The sequence below is a fragment of the Taudactylus pleione genome, unplaced genomic scaffold, assembly GCF_031769625.1.
Source record: "Taudactylus pleione unplaced genomic scaffold, aTauple2 ptg000032l, whole genome shotgun sequence".
Lineage (NCBI taxonomy): Eukaryota > Metazoa > Chordata > Amphibia > Anura > Myobatrachidae > Taudactylus > Taudactylus pleione.
In genome coordinates this window covers 23,974,796-23,988,445 of record NW_028284434.1, presented here as the reverse complement: position 1 = coordinate 23,988,445, position 13,650 = coordinate 23,974,796, and the positions used below count along the sequence as shown (strand labels likewise).

The following is a 13,650-nucleotide window of genomic DNA, read 5'->3' as shown; positions in this document are numbered from 1 at the left end:
CTCTCCCTGTCTCCCTGTGTTTCTCTCTCTCTCTCTCTTAAAACATCTCCAACGTCTTCTCTCTTTTCTGTAACATACTGTACTGTCATTTTTTTCAACAGCATCACCAGAGACCGTACCCCCACCCAGCCCCAGCGACAGTTTGCGTAAGTACAGTGCATTGTTCTCTCTATCTCTTTTCATATTCCCCTTCTCTGTCTCTCTCCCTCTTTCTTTCTCTCCTTCCCTATCCCCCTCTCTCTCCCCCTCCCTCTCTCTTTTTCTCCCTCTGTCTGTGTTTGTTTTTTGTTTTTAAAGAGGCTCTTTTCAAGATTTATGGTGCGTACACACTAGGCGATAAAGTGGACGACTCAGGGAGCATATCATATAGTGTGTACGCACCATTACACAGTTTATGTGTTTCCAAATGGTTTTGATGGAAACTGTTCTTTGTCCAGAGTCATTCCACCGCCAACAATGGTGGCAACACCACCACCACCACCCCCACCGACTCGCATCTCCATGCCACGTAAGTAAAGTACACCACATTGTTTTGTACAGCACTGTATCGCTCTCCTTTTTTAACCTTGTCAGTCTCTCTCTCTCTCTGTCTTTCTCTCTTCCTCTAACCCTCCCTCTCCCTGTCTCCCTGTGTTTCTCTCTCTCTCTCTCTCTTAAAACATCTCCAACATCTTCTCTCTTTTCAGTAACATACTGTACTGTCATTTTTATCAACAGCATCACCAGAGACCGTACCCCTACCCAGCCCCAGCGACAGTTTGCATAAGTACAGTGCATTGTTCTCTCTATCTCTTTTCATTCTCTCTCTCTGTCTCTCTCCCTCTTTCTTTCTCTCCTTCCCTATCCCCCTCTCTCTCCCCCTCCCTCTCTCTTTTTCTCCCTCTGTCTGTGTTTGTTTTTTGTTGTTATAGAGGCTCTGTTCAAGATTTATGGTGCGTACACACTAGGCGATAAAGAGGACGACTCAGGGAGCATATCGTGTAGTGTGTACGCACCATTACACAGTTTATGTGTTTCCATATGGTTTTGATGGAAACTGTTCTTTGTCCAGAGTCATTCCATCGCCAACAATGGTGGCAACACCACCACCACCACCCCCACCGACTCTCGTCTCCATGCCGCGTAAGTAAAGTACACCACATTGTTTTGTACAGCCCTGTATCGCTCTCCTTTTTTAACCTTGTCATTCTCTCTCTCTCTCTGTCTTTCTCTCTTCCTCTAACCCTCCCTCTCCCTGTCTCCCTGTGTTTCTCTCTCTCTCTCTCTTAAAACATCTCCAACGTCTTCTCTCTTTTCTGTAACATACTGTACTGTCATTTTTTTCAACAGCATCACCAGAGACCGTACCCCCACCCAGCCCCAGTGACAGTTTGCGTACATACAGTGCATTGTTCTCTCTATCTCTTTTCATTCTCTCTCTCTGTCTCTCTCCCTCTTTCTTTCTCTCCTTCCCTATCCCCCTCTCTCTCCCCCTCCCTCTCTCTTTTTCTCCCTCTGTCTGTGTTTGTTTTTTGTTGTTATAGAGGCTCTGTTCAAGATTTATGGTGTGTACACACTAGGCGATAAAGTGGACGACTCAGGGAGCATATCGTGTAGTGTGTACGCACCATTACACAGTTTATGTGTTTCCAAATGGTTTTGATGGAAACTGTTCTTTGTACACAGTCATTCCACCGCCAACAATGGTGGCAACACCACCACCACCACCCCCACCAACTCGCGTCTCCATGCCACGTAAGTAAAGTACACCACATTGTTTTGTACAGCACTGTATTGCTCTCCTTTTTTAACCTTGTCAGTCTCTCTCTCTCTCTCTCTGTCTTTCTCTCTTCCTCTAACCCTCCCTCTCCCTGTCTCCCTGTGTTTCTCTCTCTCTTAAAACAGTAACCCACATTGTTTTGTACAGCACTGTATCGCTCTCCTTTTTAACCTTGTCAGTCTCTCTCTCTCTCTCTCTCTGTCTTTCTCTCTTCATCTAACCCTCCCTCTCCCTGTCTCCCTGTGTTTCTCTCTCTCTCTCTTAAAACATCTCCAATGTCTTCTCTCTTTTCTGTAACATACTGTACTGTCATTTTTTTCAACAGCATCACCAGAGACCGTAACCCCACCCAGCCCCAGCGACAGTTTGCGTAAGTACAGTGCATTGTTCTCTCTATCTCTTTTCATTCTCTCTCTCTGTCTCTCTCCCTCTTTCTTTCTCTCCTTCCCTATCCTCCTCTCTCTCCCCCTCCCTCTCTCTTTTTCTCCCTCTGTCTGTGTTTGTTTTTTGTTGTTATAGAGGCTCTGTTCAAGATTTATGGTGCGTACACACTTGGCGATAAAGTGGACGACTCAGGGAGCATATCGTGTAGTGTGTATGCACCATTACACAGTTTATGTGTTTCCAAATGGTTTTGATGGAAACTGTTCTTTGTCCACAGTCATTCCACCGCCAACAATGGTGGCAACACCACCACCCCCACTGACTCGCGTCTCCATGCCGTGTAAGTAAAGTACACCACATTGTTTTGTACAGCACTGTATCGCTCTCCTTTTTTAACCTTGTCAGTCTCTCTCTCTCTCTCTGTCTTTCTCTCTTCCTCTAACCCTCCCTCTCCCTGTGTTTCTCTCTCTCTCTCTCTTAATACATCTCCAATGTCTTCTCTCTTTTCTGTAACATACTGTACTGTCATTTTTTTCAACAGCATCACCAGAGACCGTACCCCCACCCAGCCCCAGCGACAGTTCTCTCTTTCTTTCTCTCCTTCCCTATCCCCCTCTCTCTCCCCCTCCCTCTCTATTTTTCTCCCTCTGTCTGTGTTTGCTTTTTGTTGTTATAGAGGCTCTGTTCAAGATTTATGGTGCGTACACACTAGGTGATAAAGTGGACGACTCAGGGAGCATATCGTGTAGTGTGTACGCACCATTACACAGTTTATGTGTTTCCAAATGGTTTTGATGGAAACTGTTCTTTGTCCACAGTCATTCCACCGCCAACAATGGTGGCAACACCACCACCACCACCCCCACCGACTCGCGTCTCCATGCCGCGTAAGTAAAGTACACCACATTGTTTTCTACAGCACTGTATCGCTCTCCTTTTTTAACCTTGTCAGTCTCTCTCTCTCTCTCTCTCTCTGTCTTAATCTCTTCCTCTAACCCTCCCTCTCACTGTCTCCCTGTGTTTCTCTCTCTCTCTCTCTTAAAACATCTCCAACGTCTTCTCTCTTTTCTGTAACATACTGTACTGTCATTTTTTTCAACAGCATCACAAGAGACCGTACCCCCACCCAGCCCCAGCGACAGTTTGCGTAAGTATAGTGCATTGTTCTCTCTATCTCTTTTCATATTCCCCTTCTCTGTCTCTCTCCCTCTTTCTTTCTCTCCTTCCCTATCCCCCTCTCTCTCCCCCTCCCTCTCTTTTTCTCCCTCTGTCTGTGTTTGTTTTTTGTTGTTATAGAGGCTCTGTTCAAGATTTATGGTGCATACACACTAGGCGATAAAGTGGATGACTCAGGGAGCATATCGTGTAGTCTGTACGCACCATTACACAGTTTATGTGTTTCCAAATGGTTTTGATGGAAACTGTTCTTTGTCCAGAGTCATTCCACCGCCAACAATGGTGGCAACACCACCACCACCACCGACTCACGTCTCCATGCTGTGTAAGTAAAGTACACCACATTGTTTTGTACAGCACTGTATCGCTCTCCTTTTTTAACCTTGTCAGTCTCTCTCTCTCTCTCTCTGTCTTTCTCTCTTCCTCTAACCCTCCCTCTCCCTGTGTTTCTCTCTCTCTTAAAACATCTCCAATCTCTTCTCTCTTTTCTGTAACATACTTTACTGTCATTTTTTTCAACAGCATCACCAGAGACCGTACCCCCACCCAGCCCCAGCGACAGTTTGCGTAAGTACAGTGCATTGTTCTCTCTATCTCTTTTCATTCTCTCTCTCTGTCTCTCTCCCTCTTTCTTTCTCTCCTTCCCTATCCCCCTCTCTCTCCCCCTCCCTCTCTCTTTTTCTCCCTCTGTCTGTGTTTGTTTTTTGTTGTTATAGAGGCTCTGTTCAAGATTTATGGTGCGTACACACTAGGCGATAAAGTGGATGACTCAGGGAGCATATCGTGTAGTGTGTACGCACCATTACACAGTTTATGTGTTTCCAAATGGTTTTGATGGAAACTGTTCTTTGTCCAGAGTCATTCCACCGCCAACAATGGTGGCAACACCACCACCACCACCCCCACCGACTCGCGTCTCCATGCCGCGTAAGTAAAGTACACAACATTGTTTTGTACAGCCCTGTATCGCTCTCCTTTTTAACCTTGTCAGTCTCTCTCTCTCTCTGTCTTTCTCTCTTCCTCTAACCCTCCCTCTCCCTGTCTCCCTGTGTTTCTCTCTCTCTCTCTTAAAACATCTCCAACGTCTACTCTCTTTTCTGTAACATACTGTACTGTCATTTTTTTCAACAGCATCACCAGAGACCGTACCCCCACCCAGCCCCAGTGACAGTTTGCGTACATACAGTGCATTGTTCTCTCTATCTCTTTTCATTCTCTCTCTCTGTCTTTCTCCCTCTTTCTTTCTCTCCTTCCCTATCCCCCTCTCTCTCCCCCTCCCTCTCTCTTTTTCTCCCTCTGTCTGTGTTTGTTTTTTGTTGTTATAGAGGCTCTGTTCAAGATTTATGGTGCGTACACACTAGGCGATAAAGTGGACGACTCAGGGAGCATATCGTGTAGTGTGTATGCACCATTACACAGTTTATGTGTTTCCAAATGGTTTTGATGGAAACTGTTCTTTTTCCACAGTCCTACCACCACCACCACCACCAACCGCGGCAGAAACAGCAGCACCTCCACCCTCCAGGGGTGTTTCATTTTCATCATTTAGAATGCGGCTTGCCGCCCTGAGTAAGTACCGTGCACTACTGTACATTGTGCTCTCCTTTTTACACTGCCTCTCTGTTCGTCCTGTACTCCAAAGACCCATGTCCAACCTCTTCTCCTTACACACTAATTGTTTCTCTACTTGTGTTACTGGAATATTTTTTTTTTCCCCCAGTGTGGGAACGTGGAAGGCCATATCCACAACACCCCACCGGCCAGTTGCTGGAAGCGGGGCGAAGCAGGCCTCACAGGCCGTGTAAGTACTGTACCCTACACAACTGTACATTGTCTTCTTCTGTACTGTCTCTCTCTATCCTTTTTTTGTTTTCACAGCTTCTCTCTCTCTCTTCTGTACTACAAAGATGCATCTCCAACCTCTTCTCCTTCCACACTTTGTGTTTTTTTTTTTTTTATAAAGGACATTACTCTAAAAGGTGCCCATCCACTTAAAAATACCGGTATGACAACCACTGCATGATTATGACATTTTAATCGTGCAGTTGTTTGTCAGTACAGTAAGTGATGAGCCTACTCTGAACAAGCAGTAGTTCAGTGCAGGGTCATCAATCATTACTGTACTGTATCTACACTGCACCTAAAGTATCCCTCTATCTGCCAGCCTGAAGCTTCAGTCAGTATAATGACCTTTGGTGTAGCAATGTTTAGACTGTACAGTAAATATAGCACTATTAATGTGAATATATTTTTTTCCAATACAGTCTTCAGTCAGGGACCCCAAGGGAGGCAGGGACCCCAAGGGAGGCAGGGACCATGCCTGACTCGAGGTAGAGTACAGTATTTATGGTAGTGTCAAGATTGTACAATATTGTACTGTATATTAGTGTTGTAATACTGTACCCTTTTTTTTCTCCCTACAGAACAAATAATCATGTTTTTGGCATTATATCGCCAGATGGCCCACCACATGGTGGATTTATTTTTTAATTTTTTGTTAACTTTATTTTTGTTTATTTTCGATTTTTATTAAAATTTCTTTTATTTAGTACAACGTTTTCTGTCTTTACTTGGTTCTGTGGATAAAGTACAGTATACTGTATTGAAATTTATTGATACGGTAGCAACTAAAAAGTAAGTCACCCATTCTGTACTTTTATTAATTGCACACCACTCTTAAGGGGTGATTTCATAAAGCTTGGAGAGAGATAAAATTGGAGAAACTGTAAATACAGTAGCACCAACCAATTAGCTACTACTGTAACTGTCATTTTTCAAACACACCCTGTACAGTGACAGTTAGGATCTGATTGTTTGGTGCTATTTACTGTATCTACAATTTTATCTCTGTCTGAGCTTTAACTTAATAAATACACGACAACAGTAAACTTTTTTTAGCCAATCACGTGTTTTTGCGCTCCCCTGGTGAGTGAAATCCTGGCAAATAGGACGATACACCTCTGCATCTGTGTGTTATTGACTTTTTGTACCTTTTTAATTACAGATGCACGTGTTGGGTCTCAGGCGCACTTAAAGACTGAATTACATACAGTACAAACACCAATTGTATAAATTAATGACAATTTTTATTTAACCTACAGTAACATGCTTTACAGAGGGGGGGAACATCTTTAGCTTTCCACCCCTGTAGTCCTCTACTGTCACACGCTTCTTTCTTCTGCCGCTGGCATGTCATGGAGTTCCAAGCTGGACACGGACATGACTACTCTTCAGTACCTAGGAGGAAAGAGATGACGTGAGAACAGTCCTTACTCAATGCCAACCGATACGCCCTACTGGACCGATGATTACACAAAAAGAGTTGGCTTTTAAGTTAAAATCATCACTGGCACTTTTGGCCTCAGATGCAGAGTTTCACCTATACCAGGTGCAGACTCTACCTTGTATCAGAGTGCAAGGTCCACTGTACGCCCAGAAGAAAGGAGGATAGGCAGAGACAAACAGACAGTAAAAGACAGACACACAGGTACAGTACTCACTGGAGATACTCTTGTTCTTTGTTCCGCTCAATCCCACACAGAGGTCCCTGTAGGAAAGACAATATGCCATGCAAGGCCCTTTCCTGCTCTAATAGTGTCACACTAATCTACTGTAACATTAATATCATCCCTACTGTATCTCAGCAGCCTAACAAACTACAATATAAATTAATGTACAGTACAGTTGGCCTCACAGAGGGCCTAACGGTACCTGTTATGGTGGAAGAGGCTTTGAGGGGTGGAACTTCTTTAGCTCTTTTGCTTTCCACCCCTTTAGTCCTCTCCTGTCCTCCGCTTTTCTCTTCACATGGGTCTTCCTCTCTTCAGACCTGTTGGTCTACTGTAGGTTGGTTTAATGTTCTGTTGGCCTCACATAGGGCCTATCTGTTATGGTGGAAGAGGCTTTGAGGGGGGGAACTTCTTTAGCTCTTTTGCTTTCCACCTCTTTAGTCCTCTCCAGTCCTCAGCTTCTTTCTTCTGCCGCTGCCACGTCCAGGACAGCGGCAGTGCTGGGTCTTCCTGTCTTCTGACAAGTCCCTTCAAGTCGTGTTTGTTGAATGCAGATCTGTACTTGTATGCGTGACTGTCCTCCATGCATGTTTCCTTGGCATGCGCAGCACCCCATTCAGCATGTCCTTTATCAGAGTAAGTTCTTCTTTTCCAATCCTGAATCTTGTCCGGCATCTTGAGAGGATATCTTCTCTTAAATTGTTGGGGACTGGCACTTTCTTCCAACTTCCAGCAAAGTTCACCCGCTTCGTCCAATTGCAATACAGGTCGTAGGGTACGTGTTCCTGAAATATTGCTTGCGCATATCACAATTCACAGCTCTGTAAATTTCATTGTCCTTCTCAACGTTGATCACAGCCAGTGGTATATCCGGTAAGGGTGTTCCAAATACAGTCAGTGGTGCTGGCGTGCTCGACATGACAGGCATTCCTGGTGAAAGTACAGGCATGCTTGCATTGTTGATCCTTGATTCCTCAACTGACTGTTCAGGAAGGCGATGTGATGCCACTGGTGTACTCTCCCACTGAGGCAGGCTGTATGATGGCACTGGTGTCATGTCCAAGTGCTCTGAGGCCACTGTATTGTCCATATGTAGCAAGTGGAAGGATGGGTCAGTCTCCAAGTTGAAATCATCGTCGTTCTCCTCAGGCTCAAATTCATCCAGTGTGACCATTTCAGACTTGATTGCCTGGTCATGTCTCTTCCTGGTACTCTGGGCAGCGGCCTCTTGCCATTCTTCTTTACTTTGCTGGATTGCTTCTTTCATTGCTTCTGCAATGGTGTCCATCAGCCCTTCCTTCAGCTCTTCTTTCAAGTTGTCAATTTTAGCTTCCAGTTGACCAACTTTTCCGACGAGGTCTCTCACCATCCTGGCACAGCTACATTTGCATGCGTTATCTTCTTGGAATGACAGTTTTTGCTGAGTTGGTGAGCAATATACATCTTCAACAAGAGGCTCAAAGTTGTCCAATTCTTCTGGCCCATAAATGACTGGTGTTTCCTCCTGGTTCGGGATGTTCATGGGTTGCTCCACGTTCCCTGGTCCATTTTCTCTGATGTCCACTTGCAAAGTGTTGTTCTTCACCTTTGCATTCTTCCTTGCCTTGACTAGAAGAGGTACCTGTAAATTTTCCTTACCTGTTTTCTTCTTGGAAGGTTTGCTGGTAGACCGTTGTGGGACCAGTGCACTCAGCCTTTTGGTCAGTGGAAGTGGGCAAGATTTGTTTCCGTTGTAAAAACCTTTGCTCTTCACCTTGTTGACAGTTCAGTGCACTCTGAAATACACAAGTATAAAGACACTAAATACAATGTTAAGTAAAATACTGGAAATACTGTACATGTACTGTATACAGTAAATGTTTCACATTACAACACTGTAAACAATTGCAGTACTCTTTCTGTCTCCTAAGACTGTGCGTGTGTTATACAGTATATACAGGTAAATATAGGAGATTACACAGCGCTAAAACTGTTAAAGCACTAACCACTATTGTGAGATTGTATAGAGGCACTAGATAATAAATATGATAAATACAGGTATATAAAAAACACTCCGTAATTATATACTGTACGGTAAGGTACAGTAGGTGTCAGCTCAACAGTAATAAAATGTGTGAATATCTCAACTGATATACAGTACAGTACTGTAAAGTACAGCGCCAAATTTGCTATTTTTATTAAATAAATCAAAACTTAGTGTGTACATGACCATTAAAACCATTAGTCTCAAAGTTAAATGTGCAAACTGGTGCAATAATGCAAACACACGTTAAACACAGCAATATTGCGAGTGAAAAAACAAATGGCAGCCGAGCAAAACAAGATGGCGGCGGTCAGTCACGGGAAACTATGAGGGGCAATGGGAGGCTAGGAACGATCGGTATGTGTGTGTGATAGTTACTGGATTCACAAGTAAGCCTCTATGGGGATAGGTGAAGGACGGGGCATACCGAGGCAGCGGGACAATAAACACAGCAATATTGCGACTGAAAAAACAAATGGCCAATGAGCAAAACAAGATGGCGGTGGTCAGTCACGGGAAACTATGAGGGCAATGGGAGGCTAGGAACAATCGGTATGTGTGTGTGATAGTTACTGGATTCACAAGTAAGCCTCTACGGGGATGGGTGAAGGACGTGGCATACCGAGGCAGCGGGACAATAAACACAGCAATATTGCGCCTGAAAAAACAAATGGCCGCCGAGCAAAACAAGATGGCGGCGGTCAGTCACGGGAAATAATGAGGGGCAATGGGGGGCTAGGAACGATCGGTATGTGTGTGTGATAGTTACAGGATTCACAAGAAAGCCTCTACGGGGATGGGTGAAGGATGGCGCATACCGAGGCAGCGGGATGATAAACACAGCAATATTGCGACTGAAAAAACAAATGGCCGCCGAGCAAAACAAGATGGCGGTGGTCAGTCACGGGAAACTATGAGGGGCAACAGGAGGCTAGGAACGATCGGTATTTGTGTGTGATAGTTACTTGATTCACAAGTAAGCCTCTACGGGGATGGGTGAAGACGGGGCATACCGAGGCAGCGGGACAATAAACACAGCAATATTGCGACTGAAAAAACAAATGGCCGCCGAGCAAAACAAGATGGTGGCGGTCAGTCACGGGAAACTATGAGGGGCAACGGGAGGCTAGGAACGATCGGTATGTGTGTGTGATAGTTACTGGATTCACAAGTAAGCCTCTACGGGGATGGGTGAAGGACGGGGCATACCGAGGCAGCGGGACAATAAACACAGCAATATTGCGACTGAAAAAACAAATGGCCGCCGAGCAAAACAAGATGGCGGCGGTCAGTCACGGGAAACGCAAATCAGTGTCTAACACAGCAAACTGCAAAAACATAGCAAGCTACCGTACTTAAAGTACCAGTGAGTTGATACTGTAGGAAACAGCTGTAGAAGCTCACGGTACAGCAACAAACATGACTTGGAAGTCAGGCAGTGTTGCAGAGGTAGATCACGGTAATGAGCAGCAACAACAGCGACTTAGAAGTCAGGCAGCATTGCAGGTAGTAGTACAGTATCTCAATTGTTCGTACTGTTGATACGTGCCGATGAGACAATCCGAGCAGCAAGTCCGTACAGTTAAGTAGCAGATTCACAGTGTGGATAGCTAGTGCGGTCTGAGACGCTCTTTTATGCTACCAGAGACAAAGAAAACCAATTTTAACATTGTGATTGGTCAAAATCACCAAGCGCCATAAATGACCAAAATACCTGAACATTGTTAGATATTGCAATAGTCCTCAAAACCGTTAACAAGCAAGCATTTTTCCAATAACATGAAACAGTATAAAATTTAACAAACAAGTGCCAGCCATGTATGAAAATTGAGGGTTCAGTCCTTGTTTTTTAATCTTTGGCTGTTTTAATTGTTTGCCATAGCTTGAAAATCTGAAATGAGAGGGGGTAGGGGGTGGGGGGAAGACCATTCTTTAAATACCTCTTAACATGCATTTTTGTCTATTTGTGCTACAAATTACATTCTAAATAAAATAGAGGTTTTTTCACATTTTAACTGAATTAATTACTTTTTTTAAAAGTTGGATTCTGCTCTAAATTTAAGATTGTAGAACCAAGATGAAATATAAGAGCAGAGGTATACTCAAAACAATAGAAAGAAGTATAATAGTAAAACCTATTCAGCAGAAGGATTTCTATTCCCTAGCACCAAAGGACAGTTTCAAGCAGAGATCCTTGAGTTTTTTTTTTAAATTAGCATAGCATTATAGCTAGAATAAACATCTGTTTTTTATTTTTTTATAAGACTTAAATTGGAACTTTATAGTGTACATGTACAAAGCAATTGTGACTACAAAATTGATTTGTCTGAGCCGTAAACTTTTTGAGAATATTCAAAACTCATTGCTAAGCAGCAAATTTATACTATATGCATACAAGACATAAGCATATCTATAATGCGTATAGGGATTGTGGTGCACAAGGGCTCCTGGTTCACCCTGCACCCAAGATGGGGATCCAGATGCTGAAACAGATGCCACTTTTCCTGCAATTTTTCATAGATATTTGTGGATAAATCCTGGGAAATTTCACGCATGCTTAGAAGATAGCAATAACTTTGGCAAAGTCTTTACTATCTTCTGCACATGCATAATTTTTCAGAGGGAGAGGGCCCACATAAAAATTAGCAATTGCTGAATCACCATAGTTAAAAGAGCTCCTATGGGCCTTATTAAAGAAGAATCAAGAAATCAATTTGGAAAACTATAATCTTAAGATTACCATCTATTCCAATCTTGCCATCTCTATCAAAGTCACCATCCTTCATGAACTTTTTGATTTCCTGCGGAGTCAATTTTCTGGCTTTATCGGAAAAGTTCTGCAGGAAGTCTCTAATGGTAAAAAGAAGGATGTATAAGCTATCACATTTGAGTTGTCAGATATCTCTATGTCTGTATGCCTGATATTGCAGTATTGTGTGGATTATGGTTAGGCATTAGTGTGATGCATTTAAAAAAAAAATAATTTTCCTATTTATATTTTATTTTGTGTCTGCAAATAACATTTTCAGGTATTCTAGACTAGACTTTAAGTGTTCTGTTTACAGGCCAACTGGTGTAATCATTAGAGATGGATTTATTTTGAGATAAATTGCAATTCAAATTAATATCCTTACCCAGCTGTCTCTTCCGTAATGGATCCACTGAGGTCTCTATAAAGCATTTCAAAAACCCTTCTGGCATGGTCAGGAGACTTGCCACTAAGACCAACTGACTTAAAGAACTCCTTGTACTCAAATGAGTCTTCTTCTGATAAAAAATAAAGTTTTATTCCACATACAGTAAGCATCTTCACAACCAACCCTTTAATACCATCAGAAATAAACTGATTGTATTTTCTGGAGACTTTCTAGGTGCTGTATTATGTTTACATGAAAATTATAAATATAATGTAAGTCTGATCTATAATGACATAATGCCTCCACTGCGAAAATAAGCAGTTTTTTTAGGCATTATTTACCATTAAAAATAAAAAAAATCTAAAGTATTTTCAATTAGTGTGATATCTATCACTGTAACGTAGTAAAATAAAACTATGAAATATAAAATTATTTAGACTATCTTTCTAGTGTACTATAAGCACAGAGCTAATACAACCTTTCCATATATGCATATTTTATTTTAATCAATCATGGTTTATCAAGACAAATAGTGTATTACATCAAAATTACATCAAAATATATTGCAATTAAATTAAAGCTTCCTTTACTACTATAATGTAAGCAATATGCATCACTTTTTGGTTGTGTTTTAGAAGAAGTTGAAGTCTGTAACTTACTCTCTACACTCTTCAGTGCAGCCTCTATGTTCTTAGCAGGCAGAATGTCTGTGAGAGACATTTTGTGCTGTAAATGAAAAAAAAAATCTAATATTGGTACTTTGCAATAGAGAAGAAACATGGGTCCCCAAGCACTGGTAAACTGATAGTTTACATTTTTTGTAACCCTGAAGCCAGGGGGGGAGCAAGCACACTAATCTCACCCCCCTCCCCAGGCTTTGCACCAGGCTGAGGGGCTCACAGAGCTATGCAGCATTGCAAAAAGTGTTTTGGTTTTTTTTCCCTCTAATGGGGTGTAGCCACATCTCCCACAAGTGGGCCACATCTCCACTGGGCCGGCTCTCTATGCCCCTGGATGTTACCACCAGCAACAGAAAGATCTGATATATCAAATGTTCAGGGAGGAGAGACTGATTGTGCATAACAGAATGGCACAGAAATACACATCAATGAATGGAAGATAGTACTCATAAGAAAGGGGACAGATATAAGGTCAAGACACCTATATTGTACCGCAGATAGCTCCTGAACGTATGATATTCAAGCCAATGTTACCAGAATACACCAGATCTGTCTACAATATATTGGATTCCTCTATGAGCAAAGCTCCATTGTGGGAAGAAGACAGAGAACAGTATTTGCTAATGGAATATTGTGCTGCAGTCACAGATAAAGAACTTTTGTGGACCTCTGTTGCAGTAATGCAGCTATCTATAAATACTGTTTTATTTCAGACTGCTAAAGAAGGGGCTAACCAACTCATTCAACTACCGGCTATTTGCCAAGTCGCTAAAAAGACTAAAGCCCCTCTAGCCCTTCACAATGAAATTTGGACAATTGTCAAACCTGTATGGACTGATGTCCATCATTGGAAGATTGATTTTGGACATGCTGATGCACACACCAATAAGAGCAAGCAAATTAACTGATTACACTACATGGTGAGCAAGTTGCTGCAGAGAAATCTCTGATGGTGCTAGGATTCAAGGACTGAAAGAACTGT

The 13,650-nt window shown here is 42.7% G+C and overlaps 1 pseudogene; it reads right to left on the bottom strand.

Annotated features, from left to right (window-relative positions):
* Positions 1-11,541: 11,541 nt before the first annotated feature.
* On the bottom strand, positions 11,542-12,708 carry LOC148538981 (parvalbumin beta pseudogene; annotated as a pseudogene).
* Between the last annotated feature and the right edge of the window lie 942 nt (positions 12,709-13,650).